The sequence below is a fragment of the Panulirus ornatus genome, chromosome 3 (assembly GCF_036320965.1).
Source record: "Panulirus ornatus isolate Po-2019 chromosome 3, ASM3632096v1, whole genome shotgun sequence".
NCBI classification, from domain to species: domain Eukaryota; kingdom Metazoa; phylum Arthropoda; class Malacostraca; order Decapoda; family Palinuridae; genus Panulirus; species Panulirus ornatus.
Window position 1 is genome coordinate 51,017,266 of NC_092226.1, and position 19,236 is coordinate 51,036,501.

Sequence of the window (19,236 nt, forward strand, 5' to 3'; positions counted from 1 at the left end):
CTCCAGATCCATAAATGTTATATAGAAATCCACATATATATATATATATATATATATATATATATATATATATATATATATATATATATATATATATATATATATATATATATATATATATATATATATATAAATATATATATATAGATGTATATATATAAATATATATATATATATATATATATATATATATATATATATATATATATATATATATATATATATATATATATATATATATATATATATATTCATTCATTTTACTTTGTAGCTGTCTCCCGCGTTTGCGAGGTAGCGCAAGGAAAAAGACGAAAGAAATGGCCCAACCCACCCCCATACACAATGTACACACACACCCACCTACACACGCAAATATACATACCTATATATCTCAATGTACACATATGGATACACACACAGACACATACATATATACCCATGCACACAATTCACACTGTTTGCCCCTTTTCATTCCCATCGCCACCTCGCCACACATGGAAAACCTTCCCCCCCCCCCCCCGATTGTGTGCCTCATTCGTTCACACTCAGTCTCCAGCTGTCACGCAATAATGCCCGAAACCACAGCTCCGTTTCCTCATCCAGGCCCCAAACAACTTTCCATGGTTTATCCCAGACGCTTCACATGCCCTGATTCAATCCACTGACAGCAAGTCAACCCCAGTATACCACATCGATCCAATTCACTCTATTCCTTGCCCGCCTTTCACCCTCCTGCATGTTCAGGCCCCGATCACAAAAATCTTTTTCACTCCATCTTTCCACCTCCAATTTGGTCTCCCACTTCTCCTCGTTCCCTCCACCTCCGACACATATATCCTCTTGGTCAATCTTTCCTCACTCATTCTCTCCATGTGAACAAACCATTTCAAAACACCCTCTTCTGCGCTCTCAAACACGCTCTTTTTATTTCCACACATCTCTCTTACCCTTACATTACTTACTCGATCAAACCACCTCACACCACACATTGTCCTCAAACATCTCATTTCCAGCACATCCACCCTCCTCCGCACAACTCTATCCATAGCCCTCGCCTCGCAACCATACAACATTGTTGGAACCACTATTCATTCTAATATACACATTTTTGCTCTAGGAGATAATGTTCTCGACTTCCACACATTCTTCAAGGCTCCCAGGATTTTCGCCCCCTCACCCGCCCTATGATTCACTTCCGCTTCCATAGTTCCATCCGCTGCCAGATCCACTCCCAGATATCTAAAACACTTTACTTCCTCTAGTTTTTCTCCATTCAAACTTACCTCCCAATTGACTTGACCCTCAACTCTACTGTACCTAATAACCTTGCTCTTATTCACATTTACTCTTAACTTTCTTCTTTCACACGCTTTACCAAACTCAGTCACCAACTTCTGCAGTTTCTCACATGAATCAGCCACCAGCGCTGTATCATCAGCGAACAACAACTGATCCACTTCCCAAGCTCTCTCATCCACAACAGACTTCATACTTGCCCCTCTTTCCAAAACTCTTGCATTCACTTCCCTAACAACCCCATCCATAAACAAATTAAACAACAATGGAGACATCACACACCCCTGCCGCAAACCTATATTCACTGAGAACCAATCACTTTCCTCTCTTTCTACACGTACACATGCCTTACATCCTCGATAAAGACTTTTCACTGCTTCTAACAACTTGCCACCCGCACCATATATTCTTAATTCCTTCCACAAAGCATCTCTATCAACTCTATCATATGCCTTCTCTAGATCCATTTATATATATATATATATTCCTATGAGTTCACGGGGAAATGAAACACAAAAAGTTCCCAAATGCACTTTCGTGTAATAATCACATCATCAGGGGAGACACAAGAGAGAATTATAACAGTCAGTTGATATACATCGAAGAGACGAAGCTTGGACGCCATTTGGTAAACATGTGATTGTCCAAAACAAACAACGAGTGTTCACAAACTTATTTTACAAATCTTATCAACAATAAAGTTATCTAATTTGTACAGACCATCACTAATATTAAGATTATAATTCTTTGTGTATTTAATAATAGAAGATTCAATGATATTTCTCTTGGTAATAGAGTTAGAGTTAACAACTGACATCGCGTTACTCCAGTCAATACAATGATCATAGTTTTTAACATGATTAAACAAGGCATTTGATTCTTGTCCCGTTCTTATGCTATATTTATGTTGCTTAAGTCTAACAGAAAGATCCTTACCAGTCTGACCCACATAAAATTTATCACAGTTTCCACAAGGAAATTTATAGATGCAACCAAGAGAATTTTCTGGTGAATTCCTGATTAAGATATTCTTTATAGTATTATTGTTGCTAAAGGCAACATTTATATTAAAGGATTTAAGCAACATGGGAAGCAAAGTAAAATTATCATCAAAAGGGAGAACTAAAAGATTCTTGGTGTCAATGGGAGGTTTGGGCTCAACTCTATAAAATGATTTCTTTGCTAACTTAAGGAATTTATCAATGAAAGATCTAGGGTACCAATAGAATATATCTTCTCAAACTCATCATCAATAGACTCTGGACTGCAAATACGTAATGCCCTTAGGGACATAGATTAAAATGGTGATAATTTTACTCTGTCATGTTGAGATGAGTAATAATGGATATATGAGCATACATTGGTGGGTTTTCTGTATATGTTAAACTTAAACTTTTTTCCTTGTCTATCAATCATGCAATCTAAAAGTGGTAACATAACTTTATTTTCATTTTCTACAGTAAATATGATGGAAGGCACTAAATTGTTAAGTAAGGGGAGAAATATTTGTAAATTTTCATTTGTTGGCCAAACACAAAGAACATCATCTACATACCTAAACAAAATTGCATTAGAAGGTAAGATATCCTTTAGTAATTTTGTTTCAAAAAATTCCATGTAAAGATTACTTAGTACAGGTGAAAGAGGGTTACCCATTGCCATACCAAATTTCTGAGCATAATAATCTCCATTAAATTGAAATACACAGTCTTTTATACACAATTTTATCAGTTCAAATGAAATTAGACTTAGAAACAGGTAAATGAATATCATCCAAGACATCAAATAGATATTCTAAAAGGTCATCAAATGGAACTTTAGTGAAAAGTGAGGAAACATCAAAGCTAACTAGTTTGAAATCAAAATTAATATTGATATTGTTTAGCTTGTTGACTACATCTACATTGTTCATAATATTAGAATTTGATACCTTACCCACTAAATGGCTTAATAAGGAAACTAACCATTTTGATGATTTATATGTGATGGAGCCTACTGAACTCACTATTGGTCTTGCTGGAAAATTTTGTTTGTGTTTTTTGATAAGTCCATACATATATGGCAATGAAGGGGACAAAGATGACAAATTTTTGATAAGAGAAATGTTACCTTTCAACAACAACTTCATTTCTTTATTGAAGTGAGAATTAACTGCTTCTAAGGAATTTTTATTAAGTTTAGAATATGTTGTGTTATCATTTAGAAGATCATTCATTTTAGATAAATAGTTATTTTTGTCTAAAATCACAACAGTGTTAGCCTTATCTGCTTTAGTAATATGTATATCCTTGTCTTTTTTTAAGGTGTTAATAGCTCTTATGAATCTTTTAGGGCAATTAGCTTCCACTGGTTTTGACAAACTGGCACACACTAAACCCTTGCAAATATTAATATCATCATTACTTAAATTACTGTATTTTTCTAAATTACAAAAAGACTTTCTGACATCAACACAGCTGGCTTCTCTGTTAGACCACACAAAACTTAAGCCATAGCCTAATGCACACAAGGAATCTTTATCTAGTTGTTTATTAGACAGGTTTACTACAAAAGATGGATTTGTGTTTTTAGTCCAGTCGCTGTTTTCAATAAGATGGTCCAACTTACGATTTAGTGACACTTGTAGCCTATTGCGTTCTTTCCTTAATTTATCATAGCAATAGTCGAACATCCGGTTCTTCCAGTGTGACGGTATTGTCATTTGAAAGGCACGTTTCTTCTCTCTTGAAATGCGAAAAGCCTCCTCCATTTCAAGTTTCTTTAATTCAATATTTTTCTTTAAAATAACATTTTGAAATTGGTCAAATGGTCGACCAGACAGCTGCAACAAACGTTGCATCACTTGTTCATCAAGGCGTTTCCTAAGGAATTCAAATCGTAACTTCAGTTGGTGAGCCTTGATTATCGATTTGGAGAAAGAAGTAACGAAAGGAGAAAATCCAGGACAGCTTGTAGAGAAGAAATAGAAGAGCCGCGTGGAATCCATGTTGGAAACGATCACAATTTTGCGCGTGATCAAGATATTCCTATGAGTCCACGGGGAAAATGAAACACGAAAAGTTCCCAAGTGCACTTTCGTGTAATAATCACATCATTAGGGGAGACACAAGAGAGAAATATAACAGTCAGTTGATATACATCGATGAGACGAAGCTAGGACGCCATTTGGTAAACAAACATGTGATTGTCCAAAACAAAAAACGAGCGTTCACAAACTCATCATTTTACAAATCTTATCAACAATAAAGTTCTCTAATTTGTACAGACCATCACTAATATTAAGATTATGATTCTTTGTGTATTCAATAATAGAAGGAGCTTAGCATATACAGAAAACCCACCAATGTATGCTCATATATCCATTATTACTCATCTCAACATGACAGAGTTAAATTATCACCATTTCAATCTATGTTCCTAAGGACATTACGTATTTGCAGTCCAGAGTTTATTGATGATGAGTTTGAGAAGATATATTCTATTGGATCTAAGTTAAAGTACCCTAGATCTTTCACTGATAAATCCCTTAAGTTAGCAAAGAAATCATTTTATAAAGTTGAGCCCAAACCTCCCATTGACACCAAGAATCTTTTAGTTCTCCCTTTTGATAATAATTCCACTTTGCTTCCCATGTTGCTTAAATCCTTTAATGTAATTGTTGCCTTTAGCAACAATAATTCTATAAAGAAAATCTTAATCAGGAATTCACCAGAAAATTCTCTTGGTTGCATCTATAAAGTTCCTTGTGGAAACTGTGATGAATTTTATGTGGGTCAGACTGGTAAGGATCTTTCTGTTAGACTTAAGCAACATAAATATAGTATAAGAACGGGACAAGAATCAAATGCCTTGTTTAATCATGTTTAAAAACTATGATCATTGTATTGACTGGAGTAACGCGATGTCAGTTGTTAACTCTAACTCTATTACCAAGAGAAATATCATTGAATCTTCTATTATCAAATACACAAAGAATTATAATCTTAATATTAGTGATGGTCTGTACAAATTAGATAACTTTATTGTTGATAATATTTGTAAAATGATAAGTTTGTGAACGCTCGTTGTTTGTTTTGGACAATCACATATTTACCAAATGGCGTCATAGCTTCGTCTCTTCGTTGTATATCAACTGACTGTTATATTTCTCTCTTGTGTCTCCCCTGATGTGATTATTACACGAAAGTGCACTTGGGAGGTTTTCGTGTTTCATTTTCCCCGTGGACTCATAGGAATATCTTGATCACGCGCAAAATTGTGATCGTTTCCAACATGGATTCCACACGGCTCTTCTATTTCTTCTCTACAAACTGTCCAGGATTTTCTCCTTTCGTTACTGCTTTCTCCAAATCGCTAATCAAGGCTCACCAACTGAATTTACGATTTGAATTCCTTAGGAAACGCCTTGATGAACAAGTGATGCCAAGATCTGTCCTACCTCAACGTTTGTTGCAGCTGTCTGGTCGACCATTTGACCAATTTCAAAATTTTATTTCAAGGAAAAATATTGAATTAAAGAAACTTGAAATGGAGGAGGCCTTTCGCATTTCAAGAGAGAAGAAACGTGCCTTTCAAATGACAATACCGACACACTGGAAGAACCGGATGTTGGACTATTGCTATGATAAATTAAGGAAAGATCGCAATAGGCTACAAGTGTCACTAAATCGTAAGTTGAACCATCTTATTGAAAACAGCGACTGGACCAAGGACACAAACCCATCTTTTGTGGTAAACCTGTCTAATAAACAACTAGATAAAGATTCCTTGTGTGCATTCGGCTATGGTTTAAGTTTTTTGTGCTCTAACAGAGAAGCCAGCAGTGTTGATGTCACAAAGTCTTTTTGTAATTTAGAAAAATACAGTAATATAAGTAATGATGATATTAATATTTGCAAGGGTTTAGTGTATGCCAGTTTGTCAAAACCTGTGGAAGCTAATTGCCCAAAAAGATTTATAAGAGCTATTAACACCTTAAAAAAAGACAAGGATATACATATTATTAAAGCAGATAAGGCTAACACTGTTGTGATTTTAGACAAAAATAACTATTTATCTAAAATGAATGATCTTCTAAATGATAACACAACATATTCTAAACTTAATAAAAATTCCTTAGAAGCAGTTAATTCTCACTTCAAAAAAGAAATGAAGTTGTTGTTGAAAGGTAACATTTCTCTTATCAAATATTTGTCATCTTTGTCCCCTTCATTGCCATATATGTATGGACTTATCAAAACATATAAACAAAATTTTCCAGCAAGACCTATAGTGAGTTCAGTAGGCTCCATCACATAAAAATTATCGAAATGGTTTGTTTCCTTATTAAGCCATTTAGTGGGTAAGGTATCAAATTCTAATATTATGAACAATGTAGATGTAGTCAACAAGCAAAACAATATCAATATCAATTTTGATTTCAAACTAGTTAGCTTTGATGTTTCCTCACTTTTCACTAAAGTTCCAGTTGATGACCTTTTAGAATATTTATTTGATGTCTTGGATGATATTCATTTACCTGTTTCAAAGTCTAATTTCACTGAACTGATAAATTGTGTATAAAAGACTGTGTATTTCAATTTAATGGAGATTATTATGCTCAAAAATTTGATATGGTAATGGGTAAACCTCTTTCACCTGTACTAAGTAATCTTTATATAGAATTTTTTGAAACAAAATTACTAAAGGATATCTTACCTTCTAATGCAATTTTGTTTAGGTATGTAGATGATGTTCTTTGTGTTTGGCCAACAAATGAAAATTTACAAATATTTTCCCTTACTTAACAATATAGTACCTTCCATCAAATTTACTGTAGAAAATGAAAATAATGATATTTTACCATTTTTAGATTACATGATTCATAGACAGGGAAAAAAGCTTAAGTTTAGCATATACAGAAAACCCACCAATGTATGCTCATATATCCATTATTACTCATCTCAGCATGACAGAGTAAAATTATCATCATTTCAATCTATGTTCCTAAGGGCATTACGTATTTGCAGTCCAGAGTCTATTGATGATGAGTTTGAGAAGATATATTCTATTGGATCTAAGTTAAAGTGCCCTAGATCTTTCATTGACAAATCCCTTCAGTTACCAAAGAAATCATTTTATAGAGTTGAGCCCAAACCTCCCATTGACACCAAGAATCTTTTAGTTCTCCCTTTTAATAATAATTTCACTTTGCTTCTCATGTTGCTTAAATCCTTTAATGTAAATGTTGCCTTTAGCAACAATAATACTATAAAGAATATCTTAATCAGGAATTCACCAGAAAATTCTCTTGGTTGCATCTATAAAGTTCTTTGTGGAAACTGTGATAAATTTTATGTGGGTCAGACTGGTAAGGATCTTTCTGTTAGACTTAAGCAACATAAATATAGTATAAGAACGGGACAAGAATCAAATGCCTTGTTTAATCATGTTAAAAACTATGATCATTGTATTGATTCGAGTAACGCCATCTCAGTTGTTAACTCTAACTCTATCACCGAGAGAAATATCATTGAATCTTCTAATATTAGATACACAAAGAATTATAATCTTAATATTAGTGATGGTCTGTACAAATTAGATAACTTTATTGTTGATAAGATTTGTAAAATAATAAGTTTGTGAACACTCGTTGTTTGTTTTGGACAATCACATGTTTACCAAACGGCGTCCTAGCTTCGTCTCTTCGATGTATATCAACTGACTGTTATAATTCTCTCTTGTGTCTCCCCTGATGATGTGATTATTACACGAAAGTGAACTTGGGAACTTTTGGTGTTTCATTTTCCCCCTGGACTCATAGGAATATCTCCCGCGTTAGCGAGGTAGCGCAAGGAAACAGACGAAAGAATGGCCCAACCCACGCACATACACATGTATATACATACACGTCCACACACGCAAATATACATACCTATACATCTTGATGTACACATATATATACACAACCAGATATATACATATATAAACATGTACATAATTCATACTGTCTGCCTTCATTTATTCCCATCGCCAACCCGCCACACATGGAATAACAACACCCTCCCCCCGATTGTGTGCGAGGTAGCACTAGGAAAAGACAACAAAGGCCACATTCGTTCACACTCAGTCTCTAGCTGTCATTTTATAATACACCGAAACCACAGCTCCCTTTCCACATCCAGTCCCCACACAACTTTCCATGGTTTACCCCAGACGCTTCACATGCCCTGGTTCAATCCATTGAGAGCACGTCGACCCGGTATACCATATCGTTCCAATTCACTCTATTCCTTGCACGCTTTTCACCCTCCTGCTTGTTCAGGCCCCGATCACTCAAAATCTTTTTCACTCCATCTTTCCACCTCTAATTTGGTCTCCCACTTCTCCTCGTTCCCTCCACCTCTTACACATATATCCTCAGGGTCAATCTTTCCTCACTCATTCTCTCTATGTGACGAAACCATTTCAAAACACCCTCTTCTGCTCTCTCAACCACACTCTTTTTATTTCCACAGATCTCTCTTACCCTTACATTACTTACTCGATCAAACCACCTCAGACCACATATTGTCCTCAAACATCTCATTTCCAGCATATCCACCCTCCTGCGCAAAACTCTATCCATAGCCCACTTCTCGCAACCATACAAAATTGTTGGAACTACTACTCCTTCAAACATACCCGTTTTTGCTTTCCGAGATGATGTTCTCGACTTCCAAACATTCGTCAAAGCTCCCAGAAGTATAGCCCCCCTCCACCACCCTATGATCCACTTCCGCTTCCATGGTTCCGTCCGCTGCCAGATACACTCCCAGATATCTAAAACACTTTACCTCCTCCAGTTTTTCTCCATTCAAACTTACCTCAAAGTTGACTTGACCCTCAACTCTACTGTACCTAATAACCTTGCTCTTATTCACATTTACTCTTAACTTTCTTTTTTCACACACTTCACCAAACTCAGTCACCAGCTTCTGCAGTTTTTCACATGAATCAGCCACCAGCGCTGTATCACCAGCGAACAACAGCTGACTCATTCCCCAGGCTCTCTCATCCACAACGGACGGAATACTTGCCCCTCTTTCCAAAACTCTTGCATCCACCTCGCTTACAACCCCATCTATAAACAAATTAAACAACCATGGAGACATCACACACCCCAGCCGCAAACTTACATTCATTGGGAACCAATCACCTTCCTCTCTTCCTACACGAACACATGCTTTGTATCCTTGCATTAGCAAGGTAGAGCATGGAAACAAACGAAAGAATGGCCTATCACACCCTCATACACATGTATATACATACACGTCCACACACGCAAATATACAAACCTCTATATCTCAATGTACATATACATATACACACACAGACATATACATATATACACATGTACATAATTCAGACTGTCTGCCCTTATCTATTCCCATCGCCACCTCGCAACACTTGGAATAACAACTTCCTCCCCCCTCATGTGTGCGAGGTAGCGCTAGGAAAAGACAACAAAGGCCCCATTCGTTCACACTCAGTCTCTAGCTGTCATATATATATATATATATATATATATATATATATATATATATATATATATATATATATATATATATATATATATATATATATATATATATTCTTTCAAACTACTCGGCATTTCCCGCGTTAGCGAGGTAGCGTTAAGAACAGAGGACTGGGCCTTTCAGGGAATATCCTCACCTGGCCCCCTTCTCTGTTCCTTCTTTTGGAAAATTAAAAAAAAAAAAAAACGAGAGGGGAAGATTTCCAGGCCCCCACTCCCTCCCCTTTTAGTCGCCTTCTACGACACGCAGGGAATACGTGGGAAGTATTGTTAATCCTCTATCCCAAGGGATAATATATATATATATATATATATATATATATATATATATATATATATATATATATATATATATATATATATATATATATATATTAGAAAGGGTAGTGAGTGGTGGGATGAAGAAGTAAGAGTATTAGTGAAAGACAAGAGAGAGGCATTTGGACGATTTTTGCAGGGAAAAATTGCAATTGAGTGGGAGATGTATAAAAGAAAGAGACAGGAGGTCAAGAGAAAGGTGCACGAGGTGAAAAAAGGGCAAATGAGAGTTGGGGTGAGAGAGTATCATTAAATTTTAGGGAGAATAAAAAGATGTTCTGGAAGGAGGTAAATAAAGTGCGTAAGACAAGGGAGCAAATGGGAACTTCAGTGAAGGGCGCAAATGGGGAGGTGATAACAAGTAGTGGTCATGTGAGAAGGAGATGGAGTGAGTATTTTGAAGGTTTGTCGAATGTGTTTGATGATAGAGTGGCAGATATAGGGTGTTTTGGTCGAGGTGGTGTGCAAAGTGAGAGGGTTAGGGAAAATGATTTGGTAAACAGAGTAGAGGTAGTGAAAGCTTTGCGAAAGATGAAAGCCGGCAAGGCAGCAGGTTTGGATGGTATTGCAGTGGAATTTATTAAAAAAGGGGGTGACAGTATTGTTGACAGGTTGGTAAGGTTACTTAATGTATGTATGACTCATGGTGAGGTACCTGAGGATTGGCGGAATGCGTGGATAGTGCCATTGTACAAAGGCAAAGGGGATAAGAGTGAGTGCTCAAATTACAAAGGTATAAGTTTGATGAGTATTCCTGGTAAATTATATGGGAGGGTATTGATTGAGAGGGTGAAGGCATGTACTGAGCATCACATTGGGGAAGAGCACTGTGGTTTCAGAAGTGGTAGAGGATGTGTGGATCAGGTGTTTGCTTTGTAGAATGTATGTGAGAAATACTTAGAAAAGCAAATGGATTTGTATGTAGCATTTATGGATCTGGAGAAGGCATATGATAGAGTTGATAGAGATGCTCTGTGGAAGGTATTAAGAATATATGGTGTGGGAGGCAAGTTGTTAGAAGCAGTGAAAAGTTTTTATCGAGGATGTAAGGCATGTGTACGTGTAGGAAGAGAGGAAAGTGATTGGTTCTCAGTGAATGTAGGTTTGCGGCAGGGGTGTGTGATGTCTCCATGGTTGTTTAATTTGTTTATGGATGGGGTTGTTAGGGAGGTAAATGCAAGAGTTTTGGAAAGAGGGGCAAGTATGAAGTCTGTTGGGGATGAGAGAGCTTGGGAAGTGAGTCAGTTGTTCGCTGATGATACAGCGCTGGTGGCTGATTCATGTGAGAAACTGCAGAAGCTGGTGACTGAGTTTGGTAAAGTGTGTGGAAGAAGAAAGTTAAGAGTAAATGTGAATAAGAGCAAGGTTATTAGGTACAGTAGGGTTGAGGGTCAAGTCAATTGGGAGGTGAGTTTGAATGGAGAAAAACTGGAGGAAGTGAAGTGTTTTAGATATCTGGGAGTGGATCTGGCAGCGGATGGAACCATGGAAGCAGAAGTGGATCATAGGGTGGGGGAGGGGGCGAAAATTCTGGGGGCCTTGAAGAATGTGTGGAAGTCGAGAACATTATCTCGGAAAGCAAAAATGGGTATGTTTGAAGGAATAGTGGTTCCAACAATGTTGTATGGTTGCGAGGCGTGGGCTATGGATAGAGTTGTGCGCAGGAGGATGGATGTGCTGGAAATGAGATGTTTGAGGACAATGTGTGGTGTGAGGTGGTTTGATCGAGTGAGTAACGTAAGGGTAAGAGAGATGTGTGGAAATAAAAAGAGCGTGGTTGAGAGAGCAGAAGAGGGTGTTTTGAAGTGGTCTGCGCACATGGAGAGGATGAGTGAGGAAAGATTGACCAAGAGGATATATGTGTCGGAGGTGGAGGGAGCAAGGAGAAGAGGGAGACCAAATTGGAGGTGGAAAGATGGAGTGAAAAAGATTTTGTGATGATCGGGGCCTGAACATGCAGGAGGGTGAAAGGAGGGCAAGGAATAGAGTGAATTGGAGCGATGTGGTATACCGGGGTTGACGTGCTGTCAGTGGATTGAATCAAGGCATGTGAAGCGTCTGGGGTAAACCATGGAAAGCTGTGTAGGTATGTATATTTGCGTGTGTGGACGTATGTATATACATGTGTATGGGGGTGGGTTGGGCCATTTCTTTCGTCTGTTTCCTTGCGCTACCTCGCAAACGCGGGAGACAGCGATAAAGTATAAAAAAAAAAAGATATATATATATATATATATATATATATATATATATATATATATATATATATATATATATATATATATATATATATACATATATATATGGTAAGATTATTTAATGTATGTATGACTCATGGTGAGGTGCCTGAGGACTGGCGGAATGCGTGCATAGTGCCATTGTACAAAGGCAAAGGGGATAAGAGTGAGTGCTCAAATTACAGAGGCATAAGTTTGTTGAGTATTCCTGGTAAATTGTATGGGAGGGTATTGATTGAGAGGGTGAAGGCATGTACAGAGCATCAGATTGGGGAAGAGCACTGTGGTTTCAGAAGTGGTAGAGGATGTGTGGATCAGGTGTTTGCTTTGAAGAATGTATGTGAGAAATACTTAGAAAAACAAATGGATTTGTATGTAGCATTTATGGATCTGGAGAAGGCATATGATAGAGTTGATAGAGATGCTCTTTGGAAGGTATTAAGAATATATGGTGTGGGAGGCAAGTTGTTATAAGCAGTGAAAAGTTTTTATCGAGGATGTAAGGCATGTGTACGTGTAGGAAGAGAGGAAAGTGACTGGTTCTCAGTGAATGTAGGTTTGCGGCAGGGGTGTGTGATATCTCCATGGTTGTTTAATTTGTTTATGGATGAAGTTGTTAGGGGGGTAAATGCAAGAGTTTTGGAAAGAGGGGCAAGTATGAAGTCTGTTGGGGATGAGAGAGCTTGGGAAGTGAGTCAGTTGTTGTTCGCTGATGATACAGCGCTGGTGGCTGATTCATGTGAGAAACTGCAGAAGCTGGTGACTGACTTTGGTAAAGTGTGTGAAAGAAGAAAGTTAAGAGTAAATGTGAATAAGAGCAAGGTTATTAGGTACAGTAGGGTTGAGCGTCAAGTCAATTGGGAGGTAAGTTTGAATGGAGAAAAACTGGAGGAGGTAAAGTGTTTTAGATATCTGGGAGTGGATCTGGCAGCGAATGGAACCATGGAAACGGAAGTGGATCATAGGGTGGGGGAGGGGGCGACAATCCTGGGAGCCTTGAAGAATGCGTGGACGTCGAGAACATTATCTCGGAAGGAAAAAATGGGTATGTTTGAAGGAATAGTGGTTCCAACAATGTTGTATGGTTGCGAGGCGTGGGCTATGGATAGAGTTGTGCGCAGGAGGATGGATGTGCTGGAAATGAGATGTTTGAGGACAATGTGTGGTGTGAGGTGGTTTGATCGAGTAAGTAACGTAAGGGTAAGAGAGATGTTTGGAAATAAAAAGAGCGTGGTTGAGAGAGCAGAAGAATGTGTTTTGAAATGGTTTGGGCACAGGGAGAGAATGAGTTAGGAAAGATTGACAAAGAAATTATATGTGTCGGAGGTAGAGAGAACGAGGAGAAGTGGGAGACCAAATTGGAGGTGGAAAGATGGAGTGAAAAAGATTTTGTGTGATCGGGGCATGAACATGTATGAGGGTGAAAGGAGGGCAAGGAATAGAGTGAATTGGATCGATGTGGTATACCGAGGTTGAAGTGCGGTCAGTGGATTGAATCAGGGCATGTGAAGCGTCTGGGGTAAACCATGGAAAGCTGTGTAGGTAGGTATACTTGCGTGTGTGTACGGATGTATATACATGTATATGTGGGTGGGTTGGGCCATTTCTTTCGTCTGTTTCCTTGCGCTACCTCGCAAACGCGGGAGACAGCGACAAAGCCAAAAAAAAAAATATATATATATATATCTATATATATATATTTTTTCTTATATATTCATACTATTCTCCATTTCCCGCAATAGCGAGGTAGCGTTAAGAACAGAGGAATGGGCCTTTGAGGGAATATCCTCAACTGGCCCCCTTCTCTGTTCCTTCTTTTGGAGAATTAAAAAGAACCCAGAGGGGAGAATTTCCAGCCCCCCGCTCCCTTCCCTTTTAGTCGCCTTCTACGACACGCAGGGAATACGTGAGAAGTATTCTTTCTCCCCTATCCCCAGGGATAATATATATATATATATATATATATATATATATATATATATATATATATATATATATATATATATATATATATATATATATATATCTTCTTTCACACACTTTACCAAACTCAGTCACCAGCTTCTGCAGTTTCTCACATGAATCAGCCACCAGCGCTGTATCATCAGCGAACAACAACTGACTCACTTCCCAAGTTCTCTCATCCCCAACAGACTTCATCCTTGCCCCTCTTTCCAAAACTCTTGCATTCACCTCCCTAACAACCCCATCCATAAACAAATTAAACAACCATGGAGACATCACACACCCCTGCCGCAAACCTACATTCACTGAGAACCAATCACTTTCCTCTCTTCCTACACGTACACATGCCTCACATCCTCGATAAAAACTTTTCACTGCTTCTAACAACTTTCCTCCCACACCATATATTCTTAATACCTTCCACAGAGCATCTCTATCAACTCTATCATATGCCTTTTCCAGATCCATAAATACTACATACAAATCCATTTGCTTTTCTAAGTATTTCTCACATACATTCTTCAAAGCAAACACCCGATCCACACATCCTCTACCAATTCTGAAACCACACTGCTCTTCCCCAATCTGATGCTCTGTACATGCCTTAACCATCTCAATCAATACCCTCCCATATAATTTACCAGGAATACTCAACAAACTTATACCTCTGTAATTTGAGCACTCACTCTTATCCCCTTTGCCTTTGTACAATGGCACTATGCACGTATTCCGCCAATCCTCAGGCACCTCAAAATGAGTCATACATTCATTAAATAACCTTACCAACCAGTCAACAATACAGTCACCCCCTTTCTTAATAAATTCCACTACAATACCATCCAAACCTGCTGCCTTGCCGGCTTTCATCTTCAGCAAAGCTTTTGCTACCTCTTCTCTGTTTACCAAATCATTTTCCCTAACCCTCTCACTTTGCACACCACCTCGACCAAGACACCCTATATCTGCCACTTTACCATCAAACACATTCAACAATCCTTCAAAATACTCACTCCATCTCCTTCTCACATGACCACTACTTGTTATCACCTCCCCATTAGTGCCCTTCACTGAAGTTCCCATATCCTCCCTTGTCTTACGCACTTTATTTACCTCCTTCCAGAACATATCCTTATTCTCCCTAAAATTTAATGATGCTCTCTCAACCCAACTCTCATTTGCCCTCTTTTTCACCTCTTGCACCTTTCTCTTGACCTCCTGTCTCTTTCTTTTATACATCTCCCACTCAATTATATTCTTTCCCTGCAAAATCGTCCAAATGCCTCTCTCTTCTCTTTCACTAATAATCTTACTTCTTCATCCCACCACTCACTACCCTTTCTAATCAACCCACCTCCCACGCTTCTCATGCCACAAGTATCTTTTGCGCAATCCATCAATGATTCCCTAAATACATCCCATTCCTCCTCCACTCCCCTTACTTCCATTGTTCTCAATTTTTCCATTCTGTACTCAGTCTCTCCTGGTACTTCCTCACACAAGTCTCCTTCCCAAGCTCGCTTACTCTCACCACCCTCTTCACCCCAACATTCACTCTTCTTTTCTGAAAACCCATACAAATCTTCACCTTAGCCTCGACAAGATAATGATCAGACATCCCTCCAGTTGCACCTCTCAGCATATTTACATCCAAAAGTTGGTTTGCGGCAGGGGTGTGTGATGTCTCCATTGTTGTTTAATTTGTTTATGGATGGGGTTGTTAGGGAGGTAAATGCAAGAGTTTTGGAAAGAGGGGTAAGTATGAAGTCTGTTGTGGATGAGAGAGCTTGGGAAGTGAGTCAGTTGTTGTTCGCTGATGATACAGCGCTGGTGGCTGATTCATGTGAGAAACTGCAGAAGCTGGTGACTGAGTTTGGTAAAGTGTGTGAAAGAAGAAAGTTAAGAGTAAATGTGAATATGAGCAAGGTTGTTAGGTACAGTAGTGTTGAGGGTCAAGTCAATTGGGAGGTAAGTTTGAATGGAGAAAAACTGGAGGAAGTAAAGTGTTTTAGATATCTGGGAGTGGATCTGGCAGCCGGATGGAACCATGGAAGCAGAAGTGAATCATAGGGTGGGGGAGGGGGCGAAAATCCTGGGAGCATTGAATAATATGTGGAAATCGAGAACATTATCTCGGAAAGCAAAAATGGCGATGCTTGAAGGAATAGTTGTTCCAACAATGTTGTATGGTTGCGAGGCGTGGGCTATGGATAGAGTTGTGCGCAGGAGGGTGGATGTCCTGGAAATGAGATGTTTGAGGACAATGTGTGGTGTGAGGTGGTTTGATCGAGTAAGTAATGTAAGAGTAAGAGAGATATGTGGAAATAAAAAGAGAGTGGTTGAGAGAGCAGAAGAGGGTGTTTTGAAATGGTTTGGGCACATGGAGAGAATGAGTGAGGAAAGATTGACCAAGAGGATATATGTGTCGGAGGTGGAGGGAACGAGGAGAAGTGGGAGACCAAATTGGAGGTGGAAAGGTGGAGTGAAAAAGATTTTGAGTGATCGAGGCCTGAACATGCAGGAGGGTGAAAGGCGGGCAAGGAATAGAGTGAATTGGATCGATGTGGTATACCGGGGTTGACGTGCTGTCAGTGGATTGAATCAGGGCATGTGAAGCGTCTGGGGTAAATCATGGAAAGTTGTGTGGGGCCTGGATGTGGAAAGGGAGCTGTGGTTTCGATCATTATTGCATGACAGCTGGAGACTGAGTGTGAACGAATGGGGCCTTTGTTATCTTTTCCTAGCGCTACCTCCCACACATGAGGGGGGAGGGGGATGGTATTTCATGTGTGGCGAGGTGGCGATGGGAATGAATAAAGGCAGACAGTGTGAATTGTGTGCATGGGTATATATGTATGTGTCTGTGTGTGTATATATATGTGTACATTGAGATGTGTAGGTGTGTGTATTTACGATATATATATATATATATATATATATATATATATATATATATATATATATATATATATATATATATATATATATATATATATATATATATTATTTTTTTTTTTATTATACTTTGTCGCTGTCTCCCGCGTTTGCGAGGTAGCGCAAGGAAACAGACGAAAGAAATGGCCCAACCCCCCCCCCATACACATGTATATACATACGTCCACACACGCAAATATACATACCTACACAGCTTTCCATGGTTTACCCCAGACGCTTCACATGCCTTGATTCAATCCACTGACAGCACGTCAACCCCGGTATACCACATCGCTCCAATTCGCTCTATTCCTTGCCCTCCTTTCACCCTCCTGCATGTTCAGGCCCCGATCATCACAAAATCTTTTTCACTCCATCTTTCCACCCCCATTTTGGTCTCCCTCTTCTCCTTGTTCCCTCCACATCCGACACATATATCCTCTTGGTCAATCTTTCCTCACTCACCCTCTCCATGTGCCCAAACCACTTCAAAACACCCTCTTCTGCTCTCTCAACCACGCTCTTTTTATTTCCACACATCTCTCTTACCCTTACGTTGCTCACTCGATCAAACTACCTCACACCACACATTGTCCTCAAACATATCATTTCCAGCACATCCATCCTCCTGCGCACAACTCTATCCATAGCCCACGCCTCGCAACCATACAACATTGTTGGAACCACTATTCCTTCAAACATACCCATTTTTGCTTTCCGAGATAATGTTCTCGACTTCCACACATTCTTCAAGGCCCCAAGGATTTTCGCCCCCTCCCCCACCCTATGATCCACCTCCGCTTCCATGGTTCCATCCGCTGCCAGATCCACTCCCAGATATCTAAAACACTTCACTTCCTCCAGTTTTTCTCCATTCAAACTCACCTCCAAATTGACTTGACCCTCAACCCTACTGTACCTAATAACCTTGCTCTTATTCACATTTACTCTTAACTTTCTTCTTCCACACACTTTTCCAAACTCAGTCACCAGCTTCTGCAATTTCTCATATGAATCAGCCACCAGCGCTGTATCATCAGCGAACAACAACTGACTCACTTCCCAAGCTCTCTCATCCCCAACAGACTTCATACTTGCCCCTCTTTCCAAAACTCTTGCATTTACCTCCCTAACAACCCCATCCATAAACAAATTAAACAACAATGGAGACATCACACACCCCTGCCGCAAACCTACATTCACTGAGAACCAATCACTTTCCTCTCTTCCTACATATATATATATATATATATATATATATATATATATATATATATATATATATATATATATATATATATATATATATATATATATATATATATATATATATATATATATATATATATATATATATATATATATATATATATATATATATATATATATATATATATATATATACATAAATATATATATATATATATATATATATATATATATATATATATATATATATATATATATATATATATATATATATGTATATATATATATATATTATCCCTGGGGATAGGGGAGAAAGAATACTTCCCACGTATTCCCTGCGTGTCGTAGAAGGCGACTAAAAGGGGAGGGAGCGGGGGGCTGGAAATCCTCCCCTCTCGTTTTTTTTTTTTTTTGATTTTCCAAAAGAGGGAACAGAGAAGGGGGCCAGGTGAGGATATTCCACAAAGGCCCAGTCCTCTGTTCTTAACGCTACCTCGCTAACGCGGGAAATGGCGAATAGTTTAAAAAAAAAAGAAAGATCTATATATATATACATATATATATATATATATATATATATATATATATATATATATATATATATATATATATATATATATATATATATATATATATATATATATATATATATGTATGTATATATATATATATATATATATATATATATATATATATATATATATATATATATATATATATATA